At 37.5% G+C, this 17,694-nt stretch overlaps 1 protein-coding gene across 2 annotated transcripts in view; it reads right to left on the bottom strand.

Annotated features, from left to right (window-relative positions):
* NKAIN2 (sodium/potassium transporting ATPase interacting 2) overlaps positions 1-17,694 on the bottom strand; it is a 1,181,035-nt gene that overhangs the window by 490,527 nt on the left and 672,814 nt on the right. The window lies entirely within an intron of this gene.

The raw sequence follows: 17,694 nt of genomic DNA on the forward strand, positions 1-17,694 counted from the left end.
CAATGAAATAGAAAAGAGAAAGAGAAAAATCAATGAAACTTAAAGCTGGTTCTTTGATAAAGCTAATACTATTGGTAAACCTTAAGCAAGAATAATTATAAATAATAAAAAGATACAAATTACCAAAGTCAAAAATGTTATCACATAGATCTCAAGGCTATTAAAATGATAATAAGGGAATATTACAAATAACTTTATGCCAATATATTCAAACACTTAGATAAAATAATGATTCCTTTAAAGACATCAAAAGTTACTCAAGAAGAGACAGAAAATAAAATAATTCTACATCTATTAAGAACTTGAAATTATACTGGAAGATCTTCCACCTTTAAATCTCTAAGACTATATGGCTTTACTGGTGATTTCTTTCAAACATTTAGAGAAAAGAAACATAAAAACCCAATAAAAACTATTCTAGAAAATTTAACAGGTAGGAATTATTTCATTCTATGAGGCCAACATTGCTCAGACATGGACAGTGATACAAGAAAAGAAAGCTACATACCACTACTCCTCATGAACATAGAATTCAACACTATATATAATGGATATTTCCCCAGGAATGAAGCATTTGTTTAAAATAAAATTAATTTATGACATTATCAAACCAAAAATGAGAAGTCATTTGATCATTTCAGTGTATAAAGAAAAGTTTTTGATAAAGTCTATACATTTTGATAAAAACTCCTGGCAAAGGAGAAATGAAAACTGTCTCAACCGGATAAAGAAACTTTAACAGAAGCCTACAGCTAACATCGAATTTAATGTTAAAGAACTGAATACTTTCCCCCTGGGATCAGGAGTAAGATAAGAATGTTGACTCTCAGCACTTTTATTCGATGTTGTATTGAGGTTCGACCCACTGTGTTTAGTGCAGTAAACACACAAAAAATAACAACAAAGCATACAGACTGGAGAAGAAGTAAAATCCACAGGATTTGCAAAAAAAATAACTACTAGACCTCATATGAGTTTACTATTGTTGTATAATAGAATACAAAGTATTAACAATCAGCTGAATTTCTATATATTAGCAGTGAATAATTAGATATTAAAATAAAAATACTGTTTACAATATGACCAAAATACTTAAGTATATTCTGACAAATGATGTGAAAGGCTTGTACACTTAAAGGAACAAAACACTGCTTGAGAGAAATCGAAAATGACCTATATAAATGGAGAGATACATTGCCTTTGTAGTTCCTAACATTAAATATTAGGAGAATATCAATTCCCACAAACTTTGCCTACAGATTTGGTGCAATCCCTAAAATGGAAAACTAATGCAGACTAATTTATGTGAAAGTCACTCAGTCATGTTTCACCCTTTATGACCCCATGGACTGTAGCCTGCCAGGCTCCTCTGTCCATGGAATTCTCCAGGCAAGAATACTGGAGTGGGTAGATGTTCCCTTCTCCAGGGGATCTTTCGAACCCAGGGATTGAACCCAGGTCTCCCACATTGCAGGCAGATTCTTTGCCATGTGAGTCACCAGGAAAGCCCAAAATAATTTATAGTAAAGGAAAAATAGTTAACGATTGTTTTCAGGTAACTCATATGGTGTGGGGAGGTACAGGAATGAAGATTACAAAGGAGTATGTACAAATTTTCCAGTGGTGACAGATATATTATTTTTGATTGTGGCAATGGCTTCTCAGGTCTATAAATATGTCCAAAAGATACCACATTGCACATTTTAAATATGGCTGCCTATCGCATGTTAATTATGCCTCAAGTTAAAAAAAAACTAAACTATTTATATAGAATCACACACACACCTTGACAGTAATGAATGAATGAGGTAAAGGAACAGGCTTACAACAAATCCAGCTAGGTTGGAGTTGGCCTATCTTAAATTTAAGAAAAATACTTATTTTAAATAGCTATAATATCTTTCTAAAGCCCTAATAATGAACGAATATTACCTGATTTTTTGGTTGTTGTTTTTTATTACCTTGTCTTAGAAGTCTCAGGCCTGGCATTGCAAAATATATTAATCTTTATGTTGTTTGGATTTAAATAATATTTTCAGGGAAGTTTTTTACTATTTCACTAATGAAATAATTAATATGGGTTTCTTCATATTTTAGGATATAAAAAGTTTATATATTTATCTTGGTGAAACAACTTCTATATTGATGCTGTAAAAATCAATGTTCCTTTCCACATATCCAGATAAGGAAGAAAATAAGTTCTAAGGTCTGAAAATTGTCTCACAAAAACTGTACAACATTCCCATGGGTTTCTCAGATTCATGATAAGTATCCATAAATTTCCCAGAAACATTATTATTATTTTCTATCAAGAATCCAAGTATCACTGAGATTATCTGTGGTTTTTACCATACTTTTGTAAAACTTAAGCTAAAAAAAGATATATTTGCATACATTTAGAACCCAGTAAATCATGAAAAATGGCCTCACACTCAACTATGCCTATAATTTATGTAAGAAAATTCTTCCAGTATGATCATCAACCATTTTTATTGAGCATGCAACCTGTCAAAAGTGTTGCAATAGGCATGATTACAGAAACAAGTAGTTTGAACAACAGCATTCATTTATTCAACAAATATTCATTTGAGTTTCCAATGTAGAACAGGCATTTCACTAGGTACTGGGGTTAAAGGGTCAACAAGAAAGACATGATGCTGGACCTCATGCTGTTAACATTGCAATGGGAGGATATAGACTAAATAATAATTTTTGTATTAAGTATATTTCACTTAAGAATGAAATTAAAATAATCCTTTGATAAAGGTATAGGGCTTACATTTTAATTATACAGTAAAACAGTGAACATGTCATACATTCTAATTTAATGTAAAATTTAACAAGATTAGATATGTATATGTACATAGTTAATTTACAACTTCTGAAATAATACATAAAATGTTAAAAAAAAATAAGCTTTTGTGAAAACTTCATTCCAGCACTTGTTAGTCCTTTGCATAAACAATTCTTGGAGACTTCCCTTTCAGTTACAGTGAACTTGGTGATTCTGACCAACTCTCCTACTAAGTACGTTCAGAAGGTATGAAAGCCTCTGAAGAAATCTGAGACCTGATCCGATAGATAGGGAAGGATTACTGAGTTGGGATTTAGAAAAGAAAAAAAAAAAAGTCATGGACTTGGTGGCACTTTTCCTCTGCAGGTACTTGCTGATTCCTGAGAGGGCTACTGGAGAATTTGCTGGAAGCCTCTCTTAGCTAGGGCACAGTTGTGATGTTCAGGGGTCACCGAGAAGAGTTCCCTGGTGAACTCTCCATCCTTCAGACTGAAACATCAAAGAATCTCACAACCTCCTCTCCCCACCTCTGCAAGGATAAAAGCTAGCCAGAGTAGAGAAATCCTTCCAGGAATAGTAATGTATCATCTAATCATCTTCATTTTTAAATTGGGTAAAGGTGATCCACGGTAGCTAGTACCCAGACAACTAACAGAAACAAATAAAAACCCTCTATCAGTGAAGATAGAAACATCCTAGACCCTAACTTGCTTATGCAAATATTTTCAGATACAATATCTGGTACATATTAAAAAAAAAAACACCTTGGATTATGACATAATTATGAATACATGACATCATACATTTATGCAAAACCATAGTATGTGCAACACCAAAAGTGGATTGTAACACCCCAGTCCCACAGCTTACCTAGAAAATAACAGACTCCATAGGCATTGTAGATATTAAGACAATATACGTACTTTAAAATAATTCAAGAAATAAAATATGACACTAAGAATTTTGACAAAGTAGTAGAGACTAACAAAGAAAGGACAGAGTAGATTGAAAAAGAATCAAATTCAAAGTCTAGAACTGGAAATTACAGTTATCTAAACTAAAAACTCAAAAGATATGTTTAACAGCAAATTATCCAATATGGAAATGAAAATTAGTAAACTAAAAGCTAAGGGAGAAGGATATATACAGAATGAAGCAGTTCATTCCCCCATTTCTTTCTTTTTAGTCTTTACATTTCACCATAATGTAAACTCCCTGAGTCCCAGGACCACATCTTGCTCACTGTGCTGACTGTGCTCGCTCACTGGTGCCTAATGGAATTCTTAACTCATAATGGATATTCATTAAATAATTGTTGATAAAAGAAATATTTGGTTAGAAAAATTCACTTCTATAATAACTTTCAAGGCAATACTTTAGACAGAGTGTGTCTAATTAAATACAGTCGGGTATACCGAAAAAAATTATAGGATAATTCCTGAGTAGTGAGGTAAGGGGAAAAAAGGAAATAAAATGTATCAGACTTGGGCAGGGAGGATGGTAGAGACCAGTGTTGCTATTCAAACATACTATCATTGTGAATGTATTATATCCAACATGGTGTACATATAGAAAGCTTAAGTGAAATCGCTCAGTTGTGTCCGACTCTTTGCAACTTCATGGGCTGTAGCCTACCAGGCCCCTCTGTCCATGGGATTTTCCAGGCAAGAATACTGGAGTGGGTTGCCATTTCCTTCTCCAGGAGATCGTCCTGATCCAGGGATTGAACCTGGGTCTCCGCATTGTAGGCAGATGCATTACTGTCTGAGCCACCAGGGAAGTCCATTGGCAGGTCGGTATGAGCCCCCAACAGGGTTTCTGCCATAAGCCATATGAGGTCACTGCTGAACCGCAGAGCAGGGCTCTTCACTTGCTTCACCCAGGGCGTGTCATTCATTCACACAAGCACACTGTAGAGTTAGTAAAGTACAGCAGAAAACGTGTTCACTAGGAGAACAAAGAATTAGAGCTCCAAGCATCCTTACCTTGTCCTGAAGAATCCTGGATGAGCCCAAGATGAAAGGTTGCTGCTGAACCACAAAAAGACGCCCAGATTCTTGGCCTCCAGGGGAGAAGAATTCAATCCGGGGCCAGAGACAAGGCTTGATCACTCAGAGCTTTTGTGCAATAGAGTTTTATTAAAGTATAAAATAGATAGAGAAAACTTCTGACACATACATCAGAAGGGGGCAGAAAGAGTGCCCCGGTGTACATATAAGTGATTAGAATTAGTAAGTGAATTTGGAAATGTTGCTAGATTTAAAGTCAACGCACACAAAAGTCCAAATTTACATATTTATGCTTTTTTGTTATTCAGTTGCTAAGTTGTGTCCAATCTTTTTGTGACCCCATGATCTGCAGCATGCCAGGATCCTCTGTCCTCCACTATCTGCTGGAGTTTGCTCAAATTCATGTCCAGTGATTTGGTAATGCTATCTATGCTGCCCCCATCTCCTTCTGCCTTCAGTCTTTCCCAGCACCACGTTCTTTTCCACTGAGTTGGCTTTTTGCATCAGATGGCAAAAGCAATGGAGCTTCAGCTTCAGCATCAGTCCTTCCACTGAATATTCAGGGTTGATTTCCTTTAGGATTGACTGGTTTGATCTCCTTGCAATCAAGGGATTCTCAAAAGTCTTCTCTAGCACCACAATTCAAAAGTGTCGATTCTTTGGCACTCAGCCTTCTTTATGGTCCAACTCTCACATTTGAACATAATTACTGGAAAAACCATAGCTTTGACTATCTGAATCTTCGTCGGCAAAACGATGTCTCTGCTTTTAAATATCCTATCTTCATAGCTTCCCTTCCAAGGAGCAAGAGTCTTTTAATTTCATGGCTGTAGTCACCATCTGCAGTGGTTTTGGAGCCCAAGAAAATAAAATCTGTCACTGCCTCTGTTTGCTCCCCTTCTATTTGCTATGAAGTGATGGGACTAGATGTTATAATATTAGTTTTTTAAAATATCTTTTTTTTCAAACATTTATGCTAGAAATAAATAACTAAGGAATGGAATTTTAAAAGATACAACACTTTTAATGGCATCAAAATGTGAAACTCCTATCATAAATATGAAAATACAATGCATAGGGTACTCGACAGAAAAACATTAAAATGGAAATAAATTATATAAATTCCTGAATAGGAAGAATGTATTGGGAGTTATTATCCAACTAATATTGGGGCTTTGGATAAAGCTGAAATATTTAAGAGGGGGTGTTTTGGTATAAGGATAAATTAATGAGATAGCTCGGGAAACCCAGTTTTGTAGACATAACACTTGATTTATGACAAAGCAGATAGGAAGACAGTCGTTTTAGTAAATGGTTCTGGGATAATCAGAAATACATATGGAAAAAAGTGCAACTTGAGTCCTATTTCACAACATTCATAAGTTCAATTCCCTATTATAGATAATGTGAAAGGTTAAATGAATACATCTTATGGGACTGAGTTTCTCAACAGCAGCACTATTGCTATTTGGGCCAGATAATTCTTTGTTTGGGAAGCTGTCCTGTGCATTATGGTATGTCTAGCAGCATCCCTGGCCTCTCTGCACTGAATGCCAGTAACACTGTAAGTTATGACAACAAAAATATATCTAGACATTGACAAATGTCCCCTTGTGCTAAACTGCCTTCAGCGATGAACCACTATTCTAGGAGATAATGTCAAAAAACACTTATTATTTGGGATAAAGAACAACTTCTTAAATAGGACACAAAATGATATAACTGAAAGTAAAAACTTTTCAATTTGACTACTTTAAAATATATTTCAAAAAATTGTTCATTGAAAACATTATCAGGAGAATGAATAGACAAGCCACAGAAAGGGAGAAAGTAATAGCTGTCTAACTGGCCAGAGGCTTATAACCAGATTTTGTAAAGAATTCAATGAGAAAATGATGAAAATAATAGAAAAATGATCAAGCGACTTCACCAAATGAATATGTTAAAATGACCAAAAAAAGATATGGAATAGTGTTTGGAATCACTAGTCATGAGGGAAATGCAAGTGAATCAAGACAAAATTCTAGATCTCCAACAGAAATGGCACAATGAGAAGCCTGACCACACTGAGTGACTGGAGATACACAGCGGGAGTCAGCACACTTGAATTGTCAGGGGATGAATACTAAGCATTTTATGGTCTCTGTCAAAAGTACTTACTGAGGTATCACCTCACACCAGTCAGAATGGCCATCAACAAAAAGTCTACAAATAACAAGTGCTGGAGAGGCTGTGGAGAAAAGGGAACCCATCTACACTGTTGGGGGGAATGTAAATTGGTGCAGCCACTATGGAGAACAGTATAGAGGCTCCTCAAAAAAACTAAAAAAATAGAGTTGGCCTATAATCCATCAATCCCTCCCCTGGGCATCCAGAAAAGACACAAACTTGAATTTGAAGAGATACATGCACCCCGATGTTCATAGTAGCACTGTGTACAATAGCCAAGACATGGAAGCAAATTAAACGTCCATCCACAGATGAATGGGTAAAGAATATATGGTACACATACACAATGGAATATTACTCAGCTATAAAAAATAACAAAAAATGCCATTGCAACAATGGTCTTGGAGGGTACCAAGCTAAGTAAACTAAGTCAGAGAGAAAAAGACAAATACCACATGATATCATATATGGGATCTGAAAAAAAAAAAAAAGAGACTTATTCACAAAACAGAAATTGACTCACAAACATAGGAAACAAACTGATAGATACCAAAGGCGAAAGGGAAAGGGAGGGATAAATTAGGAGTTTGTGTTTAACAGATACACACTACTATGATAAACAACATATAAAAATAAACAACACAGACTTACTGTATAGCACAGGGAACTTTACAATATACTCAATATCTTGTAATAACCGATAATGAAAAAGAATCTGAAAAAGAATATACATATATGTACACATATGTATGTATATGGCCTTCCCTGGTGGCTCAGATGGTAAACAATTTGCCAGCAATGCAGGAGACCTGGGTTCAATCCCTGGGTGAGGAAGATCCCCTGGAGAAGGGAATGGCTACACCCCAGTATTCTCGCCTGGAAAATCCCACAGACAGAGGAGCCTGGTGGATTACAGCCCATGGGGTTGCAAAGAGTCAGACATGACTGAAGCAACTTAGCAAGCATGTGTATATATAACTAATCAATCTTGTCCAAAATTAATACAACAGTGTAAACAAACTAATTTCAAAAGGAAAATACTCTAAACTTTTACCACAAAAGCAGCCACAGACAATTGGTAAATGAACGGGCATTGTTGTGTTCCCCCCAAACTTTATTTGTAGATATCAGTGGCAGGACAGACTTGTCCAGCAAGCCACAGTTTGCGTATTTCACGTGTACAGCAACAAGGTTGGGAAGATCCCTTGGAGGAGGGCATGGCAACCCAGTCCAGGATTCTTGCCTGTAGAATCCCCATGGACAGTGAAGCCTGGTAGGCCACAGTCCATGGGGGTCTCAAAGAGTTGGACATGACTGAGTGACTAAGCCCAGCACAGCACAGTGGGCTAGGTACTTTCACATGCTCCCATATGTTCATGTATTTTTAAAATAGAAACTTTTAAAAAACAATTTCCTGAAAGTTTATGATTTCCTTTTTTTGGGGGGTGGGGGTTGGGGAGAGAGAAGGCAATATGAATATCCATGTAAAGCAGACTTGGATGATAGCAGACCCACAAGTAAGAAAGTTTCTTCCCCTACAAGGACACTGAGTATAACACACTGAGTCAAACTCACAGCATGCCAAGCAGTATTTCTCTTCTCCTATGACTATTATCAAGCCAAGTAGTAGAATCCTGCAAGTAAAAATTTTTAATGTAGTTCATTTTCCAATGTTTCCATCTTTCTATGCATTTTACTCAATACTTGGAATTACTTGTCCTATGAAAAATATGGTTTTTTACTAGTTAGCACTGATATTCTGACATGTATCCATCTCATTGGTTCTCAGCTCTGGCTGCATATTAAAATCAGTTGACAACTTAAGGAAAAAAAAAAAACTATGGCTTAAATCTAGCTTAGACTAATTAAATCAGGCTCTCTTGGGGTGTGGCCCAGGTGTTTTTGAAGTGCCCCAGAAAGATTTAACGTGTAGTAGGTTTGAGAACCACTAAGCTGTCTGATGGCCCCAATGAGAAGTGTGCGTAATTAAGTCAGAAATGTTAAATCTGCTTCAATATAGTCAGGAAGAAAAAAAAGTATGGTTTTGGTAAAAATTGGTATTTCTCACATAGTTGTTAGTTTATTAAATATGAAATGGCATTTTTCTAAAGCTTACAAATAAAAATGTCTCTCCTGAATATTTAGCATTCATACATAAAAATGGGCTTCCCTGTGGCTCAACTGGGAAAGAATGTGCCAGTGATGGATGTGGAAGACAAAAAAAAATAAAATAAAATAAAAATCCACTGACCTGTGCTAGCAGGTTCTTATTACTTTGGCCCCAGCATGCTATTTGAGTCTTGGAATCAAGATTGCCAGGAGAAATATCAATAACCTCAGATATGCAGATGACACCACCCTTATGGCAGAAAGTAAAGAGGAACTAAAAAGCCTCTTGATGAAAGTGAAAGTGGAGAATGAAAAAGTTGGCTTAAAGCTCAACATTCAGAAAACGAAGATCATGGCATCCGGTCCCATCACTTCATGGGAAATAGATGGGAAAACAGTGGAAACAGTGTCAGACTTTATTTTTTGGGGCTCCAAAATCACTGCAGATGGTGACTGCAGCCATGAAATTAAAAGACGCTTACTCCTTGGAAGGAAAGTTATGACCAACCTAGATAGCATATTTAAAAGCAGAGACATTACTTTGCCAACAAAGGTCCATCTAGTCAAGTTATGGTTTTTCCTGTGGTCATGTATGGATGTGAGAGTTGGACTGTGAAGAAGGCTGACCACCGAAGAATTGATGCTTTTGAACCGTGGTGTTGGAAAAGACTCTTGAGAGTCCCTTGGACTGCAAGGAGATCCACCCAGTCCATTCTGAAGGAGATCAGCCCTGGGATTTCTTTGGAAGGAATGATGCTAAAGCTGAAACTCCAGTACTTTGGCCACCTCATGCGAAGAGTTGACTCATTGGAAAAGACTCTGATGCTGGGAGGGATTGGGGGCAGGAGGAGAAGGGGATGACAGAGGATGACATGGCTGGATGGTGTCACTGACTCGATGGATGTGAGTTTGGGTGAACTCCGAGAGTTGGTGATGGACAGGGAGGCCTGGCGTGCTGCGATTCATGGGGTCGCAAAGAGTCGGACATGACTGACCGGCTGATCTGAAATGAACTGAACTGAACTGAATGGTCTTCACCTGCATTGTCAGGAACAGTTTTTATGAAGAGGAAACAAATACTTGTGTCTAATATTTGGCCAAAGCTGTTCTTTAAATCTGCCTTCTACTTTACTAAGGAATCCCCATCTGTAAGATGCACTTAGATAAGTGGCAAAGTTTGCCAAGACTTGCTGTGTATTTTTGGAATGCTGTATATTTTTGGTATGTTAACCTTTTTTCCCCCTAACCAATATTGCTTTATCGACCAAAACTCTTAATAATATGTCAACTGTTCCTAGTCTAGATAGGGGATGAAATTATTCTATAATGCATTTCAGTATTTTCACAACTTAAAAAAATTCTAATGGCAACTAACACTTCTCCATAAAGAAATCTAAAGGATGCCCATCGTAGAGCTAAAAATAAATCTAAAAAATTAAATTCCTCTTTTTCTATGTAGCATTTTTATCTCTGTGGGGGATGACACCATCTACTTTGTCCCTTCAGTGAGCAACTTTCTATATGACCTTTTACTCTTTATATTTCTCACATATAATTTTAATTCAATAACATCTTCTATTGGTTATTTCTTCCTTTCCATCTCTACAAATTCTTGATGATTGCTGACCTGAATTGCTGAAACATATTGCCTATCAGGGGTTCTGCTTCTAAATCTGCTGCCCTCTAATTAAGCCAAAATGACATGACTAAAATCACATTTTTCTGATTCACTATTGTATTTCATTAAAATCACTCCCCTTAAATCTCTCCACTAGTCAGCTGATACATTTCTATCAAATTTGGGTAACAAACCTTATCCAAAGCTCAGAGCATGTCATTGCATCATTTTTCTCCAGTTTCCTTCTCATTCTTCAGCTACTCTCTCTGCTTCAAAAAATATTCTTTATACCTTGGTACTATTTTCCCCTTTCTAACACTCCAGTCCAGTAGTTGCAATTTTTTTAAGTATTCCTCTTGTCTCTGCATGATGTGTACACTATATCTTACAAAGTATTGTGAGAATACAGTGTTTTGTTTAGAATGGTAAACTACCTCTAACCTATGTTTTTGTTCTAGGTCGCTCCAGTTGCATCTGACCTTATGCAACCCTATGGACCATAGCCCGCCAGACTTCTCTGTCCATGGGATTCTCCAGGCAAGAATACTGGAGTGGGTTCATTCTCCAGGGGTCTTCCTGCCCCAGGGATTGAACTTGTGTCTCTTATGCCTCCTGCATTGGCAGGCAGGTTCTTTACCACTAGCACCACCTGGGAAGGCCTAAGCTTAATAAGATAAAATCTGAGAGAGCAAAACAGTACTACCTTCTTCCTGGATGGGGAGCATGTGAAGATGTAGGTAAAGAACTTAAGAGAGGGTCATGAAATCAAACTAGAATATAAGCTCCTGAGGATCTAATGTACATATGCACATTTTTATTTGAGTGCTGTTTTGCTCATTGCTATCGCTCCAGAACACAGAAGCTTAGCTTATACTATGCTATGCTAAGTCACTTCAGTCGTATCCGACTCTGTGCGACCCCATAGACGGCAGCCCACCAGGCTCCCGGTCCCTGGGATTCTCCAGGCAAGAACACTGGAGTAGGCTGCCATCTCCTTCTCCAATGCATGAAAGTAAAAAGTGAAAGTGAAGCTGCTCAGTCGTGTCTGACTCCTAGCGACCCCATGGACTGCAGCCTAACAGGCTCCTCCGCCCATGGGAGTTTCCAAGCAAGAGTACTGGAGTGGGGTGCCATGAGGATTAAATGAGATAATACACAGAATTCTCATTGAGTGCATATAAAGGGCACATAAAACATGGTTCCTATTGTTATTATACAACTATATTTTAGAGTCACTATGAATGTGTGACAAACACTTTGCTTCAGGTAGAAATTACAAGTGCTGTTTGCTGGGGGTGGAGTGTTTGCAGTGGGGTGAGGTTTGGAGACCTGTCACCAGGTTCTACCAGTACCTGGCATTTTATTATGATTCATTACTTTATATATAATAATGAAATTCTTTTCAACTATCACTTAGTTTCATATGTGAAATTTGAGCAATGCTCTGAGTATTATGTCTGAATTTTATGAAAGAATCTGTAACTTTAGAGAAGAAAAATGACTTGCCCATACCATAGACCCAGAAAATATTACAATCAAGATTAGAAATCAAATCTTCTGATTCTAAATTTCCTATTATCCACAGTCCTATTAAAATTAATATACAAATATTGCTTAAGGGAGATTGTATATTTCCATAAAGAAATATAGTCTATAAGTGACATACTTTGGCCACCTCATGCGAAGAGTTGACTCATTGGAAAAGACTCTGATGCTGGGAGGGATTGGGGGCAGGAGGAGAAGGGGACGCCAGAGGATGAGATGGCTGGATGGCATCACTGACTCTATGGACGTGAGTCTGAGTGAACTCCAGGAGTTGTTGATGGACAGGGAGGCCTGGCGTGCTGCGATTTATAGGGTCGCAAAGAGTCAGACACGACTGAGCGACTGAACTGAACTGAATTGATAAGTGACATAAACATTTATCCCCATCAGTCATCAGTTGCTTCTCACATATTAGATCATTTTGTAACAATAATGCTAATACATGCCTTAACGTATAAATTGTGGTGCTTTATAAGTTAATTTATAGGTATGTTAATTTCATGTGCCTTAAGTATTTTCTCGGAGAAGGCAATGGCACCCCACTCCAGTACTCCTGCCTGGAAAATCCCATGGACGGAGGAGCCTGGAAGGCTGCAGTCCATGGGGTCGCTGAGGGTTGGACACAACTGAGTGACTTCACTTTCACTTTCACTTAAGTATTTTCTATTGCTCAAGTGAGTCAAACTAAACCTGGATTTCATTACTTTTAGCCCCAACAATGTTCTACTGAGTCACAGCTGTTTCTGACTTCAGGGTTTTATTTACTCATTGACAATCACACAGGGAACAAAATCCAAAAGAAAAGGGACACAAATCAAACTTTTTAGAGAAGGAGAACATACGAGTAGGAACTTAAGTGTCCAGCTAATTGACTAACCTTAGACCAGAGAACCTATTTCACATGAGATAAGACCTCTAGGCTTTCATTTAAATTCTGCTCAGTCTCTGACATTTCTGTCAGACGTAACATCTTTTAAATTGTTCTGCCCTTCAAAATTCAATAGAAGGAAGAATCGTATTCTCTCTATAATAAATATACTTTTTCTATGTGACTGGGACAAAGTCATGACATAACCAACCACAGCGAGGCTTTGCCAGTTCATCCAGCGGTGCCTGTGGCAATCAAGCACAGTCCTCAACTCCTCAGCTCAGGGCAACAACAGTATTTCTCACTATGCCTTCTGCTTACAAAGTTCTCCCTTGACTTTTCTAGGACTGAAAAATTCAATCTCTGCTTTACATATGATTTCATAACCTTACGAGTCATTTCTGGCTCATTTATTTTTCTGTGTGTACAGCTAAGAAGCAATGGGGAAACAAAAAGCATTACAAGGGCATTCATTTGTTAATTTAGCAAATACTCATCAAGTATCCACTACGTATACAGCTTTTGAGTAGGAAGGTACTAGAATCTGTAGTAACCCAACATATAGGGGGCTCAAAAAGCTTACAGTATGTGAACTGTTATTATAAGAATTCAGTTGTCCTTAATTAAGTCTAGTTATTTTAAAATTAATTTGAAATTTAAAATATATCAAAATGTATCATCCAGTTTTTAAGTGTTTTCAATACAGGGGAAAAATAAAGAAGTAAGAGTGATATTAGAAAATTAGAAAAGGAGACATAAATATCATTCATATAATAGACACACTGCCCTGAGTTCTGCCTACAAAGAAGCACAACATAAGGTTCATAGAAGGTTAATTAATTTGATGGATAAGTTGAATTGGGTGTCTGGCACCAAAGAATTGAATATATCACTTTTTACCTGGAGTTTCTATTTTCATAGAAACAACCACAGTGCTAAACAGAGATGATTACTAAATAGAGATGAATAATCAAGAGTCTGTTAAACCCTCTCACTGACTTAGGGGTGGAAGGATAGCAGAGTTGAGAACATGGCTGTTGGGAGATTCGTATATCAAAAGGTTCAAGTTTTGACCATACTGTTGTGCAGCACCCAAAGTAACTTATAAATAGACTTAGTCTTTTCATATTTTTTTTTTCTGCTCTTTGAGATTCCTTTGGGACCATTGATCGAAACTAGGAACTCTGAATACTCTAAGACAACTTGAAAAAATTATATTTAACCTTAGACTCCACAGTCACTGGGGAATTTTTACTTGATGGAGAGTTCCCTCTTTGTGTTCTGATTCTTAGATTCTTAGATTTGAAGAGGCAATAAAGCAGAAGTGATTTCAGAATGGGTTCAGAGTCTATTGCTCTGTAGAGGTATATGCTCCCAATTGTTAAAGGGCTCCTCATTCACTGAACAAATATTTATTGAGTAGCTACTCTGTGTCAGGCCCTGGTGAACAAGACAGGCAGAGTCCTGGACTTTAAAAGGTCACATCATGCCAAATTGCCATTGACAGATTAAAGAAACAAAAGGCCAAAAGGACAGAATGATTTACAGATACCTGCTAACCCCTTTTGCTCACACATATAAACACCACATCATCGGCCGACAGGTATGTTTGTGACAAGAATAATTTTCAGAACATCAACCCTCACTGCAGTCTGCATCTAACTTGGAGCTTTAACTGATACTTCTCAGTAAGCATTCATGTTTGCATTGTTTTATCCTGGATAGCAAGGCTGTGATTGCTCAATGTGGATTTACTGACCATCCACAGCTGTGCACAGCACAATACTGAGTCACTGCAATACAGTAATTTATCTCATGGAAACCAGGGCCAGAAAGTGAAAATTTCCTTCAAGTATGTTATAGCAACTATGAAGAATTTTCCATCACAGTACCCACCAGTCCCAGAAGTTTGGCTTTTTTAGCATGTTTTTCAGATGCTTCTATGTTTCTCTTTTACTAGTGCCCCACAGTAACTGCAATGGCCTTGTGCCACATGTCCTGACTTCCTAGAGTTTACCAGAATAAACCTAGGAACAGCCTAGCCCCTTCCTTCATCCATAGACCTCAATTCTGGATTTGCCGCTCTCATGCTTTCTTTGACTCTCTCATTTCCATGGATATGGCCCCTCCCAACAGTTCATAGATGGCATCTGAAATAGACAGAGAAGCATGTATCACAATCTTCTGGAGAAGGTAAAATGATATATTCACCTTCCATGCAAATTATAGGGGCAGGTGGGTCTTTCCTAATCTATTCTGTAGTGAATATTTCTAAAAGTTTTCATCTTAGAATTCTGTTCATTTAACCTTGGGATTGGGATAGAAAATATGAGGCAAGTTTCTGTCTGTATTAGAAAATTTCCATCTGCAGATGGTGTTTCTCCAATTGGAAAAGATGGAAGTCAAATCTAGTGTTCAGATAGCATCTTAAAAAATAAAAGTCAATTTTCTCCTGCTTAGCACTTTTCAGACAGAATAATGTTCCGACTGTCTTCATAGCTGGTCTTTAGCCTGTTTCCTTCAGACTGTTTGAACACTGAAACACTTGCAAATCACTTAGTAAATAACACTGTCCCAGGCTCCCTGAGTGCTGCACCACTGCCCTGGCCCCTCTTCTAAGATGTCTCCTCCCCATCCTCCTGAAGATCCTGCAACCACAATCTCACTTTTAGCACAACACAGGGCTAAGGTCTGGCATCAGTTCTGATGGGTTTGTGCTCAAGCAGTACCCATACTTATTGGTTGGCCAAAAAGGCTGTTTGGGTTTTTACATACCATCTTATGAAACCTCTCCCCACTACCCCCCACCCCCAAATACATTTTGGCCAACCCAGTACATGTTCTGAACATTAACTCTGTTTATCTCAAGTAAGAAAAATTCATTAAAATTCTCTGTTTCAGTCTTAGGTGTGAATAAGCTAGATAAGCTTATCAGATAAGCTTAGAAAGATAATTCCCCCACCCATTCTCCTCTGAGGTTCTGATATGTAAGCTTTGGAGGGAAATCACTAAAGCAAAAATCTCTGCAATGATGGTAAAGATGAACATTTTCACCTTTGGGATATCTACCAGGTATACTGAAGTTGGTCTTACATTCATCCTGTCAGGCTGACACTGTCAATATCTAAGCCTTCAAATATTTTCAGGACGTGAAGGATGGAGACCCATATGCAGCTTGCCCAGAGTCCAAGAATAACCATTCCCATGAACTCATCTGTAAGCAAAATCCACCTATGGGAGTGTACTACCCTGAGGCCAAAAGTTCAGCTCCAACAGAATCTAGATCCAGAAGGGCACAGGGGAGGAAAATGAGTACACTGCTTGACAATTACTGTCAGGTTGATCTTCCCCCTTTTTCTCACATGCCAATAAGGTTCACTGAGGCAAGAACATAGTTCACTTGGACCATGTAATTGTTTCCAACCCATAAAAGAAGAGAGAGAGGAAGGCAGGGAAGGAGAAAGGGAGGAGGGAGAGAGAACACAAGAAGAAAAAAAAAGTGTGTGTGTGTGTATATATATATATGTATACATATATATGTTGGAGAAGGAAATGGCAACCCACTCCAGTATTCTTGCCTGGAGAATCCCACGGATGGAGGAGCCTGGGAGGCTACAGTCCATGGGGTCGCAAAGAGTCGGAAACGACTGAGCGACTTCACTTTTCACTTTCATATATATATGTATATGTGTGTGTGTATATATGTGTGTGTGTATATATATATATATATATATATATATATATGATTTAATGATTTTGACAAAATGCCAAAGGGAGAAAATTCTGTAACTTATCCTTTTTTAACACTGACTTGTGAGGTGGTCTCTTTCCTCTGCATTTTATTAGGTTTAAGGGAATAAGCAAACTAATCCAAGCTGACATTGTAATGTCCCTCTACAGAAGCAACACATTTACATTTGAGTTCATTTATTTAGTAATATTTAGTAAACACCCATTAGGTACCTAGCACTATGCTTAACAAAGAAGAAACTAAATGAATATAAAATACAAAATAACAACAGCACTGCTGCAGGGAAGTTCTTTCTTAAAGAGTCTCACAAAATGGAAGAACTTTTTAAATACAAAGAAAGGAAGATCTCGGTACACAGCACAGTTGAAAAGTAGTAGAAAAGGTGGGTGAAAAAGATTTGTTTACAGTCAAATTTTGTTACTTGCAGTGGTTATGCTCTATAAAGTCACTGCAAACACAGTGAATACTGAATCATTGTTCGTACGGGAAAAACAAGGTTAGGTTCCTGTGAGCCTCTGCTTACATTTTCACTAACCATCAATACACAAGCTTGTTTCTGTTTAAAATCATCTTATTCAATTATTTATTTTTGTTCATTAACATTTGAACTCAAATTCAACAGCACTATAATTCATGTCTGAAGGAAGCTCATCTAATATATGTATTTTCTCTATAAGGCACATCACAATGTACTTAGGAATACTTGTCAGCACTTCAGCACTATTTAGGGGGCATCTTAACCAGCAAAATCACCAACAAACATATCCTAATGCAGGAAAATGGGGCACTAAATAGACTGTGAAAAGGACATTTATTTACATTATGAGAAGC

This window comes from Bos taurus, chromosome 9 (genome assembly GCF_002263795.3).
Source record: "Bos taurus isolate L1 Dominette 01449 registration number 42190680 breed Hereford chromosome 9, ARS-UCD2.0, whole genome shotgun sequence".
In the NCBI taxonomy this organism is placed as follows: domain Eukaryota; kingdom Metazoa; phylum Chordata; class Mammalia; order Artiodactyla; family Bovidae; genus Bos; species Bos taurus.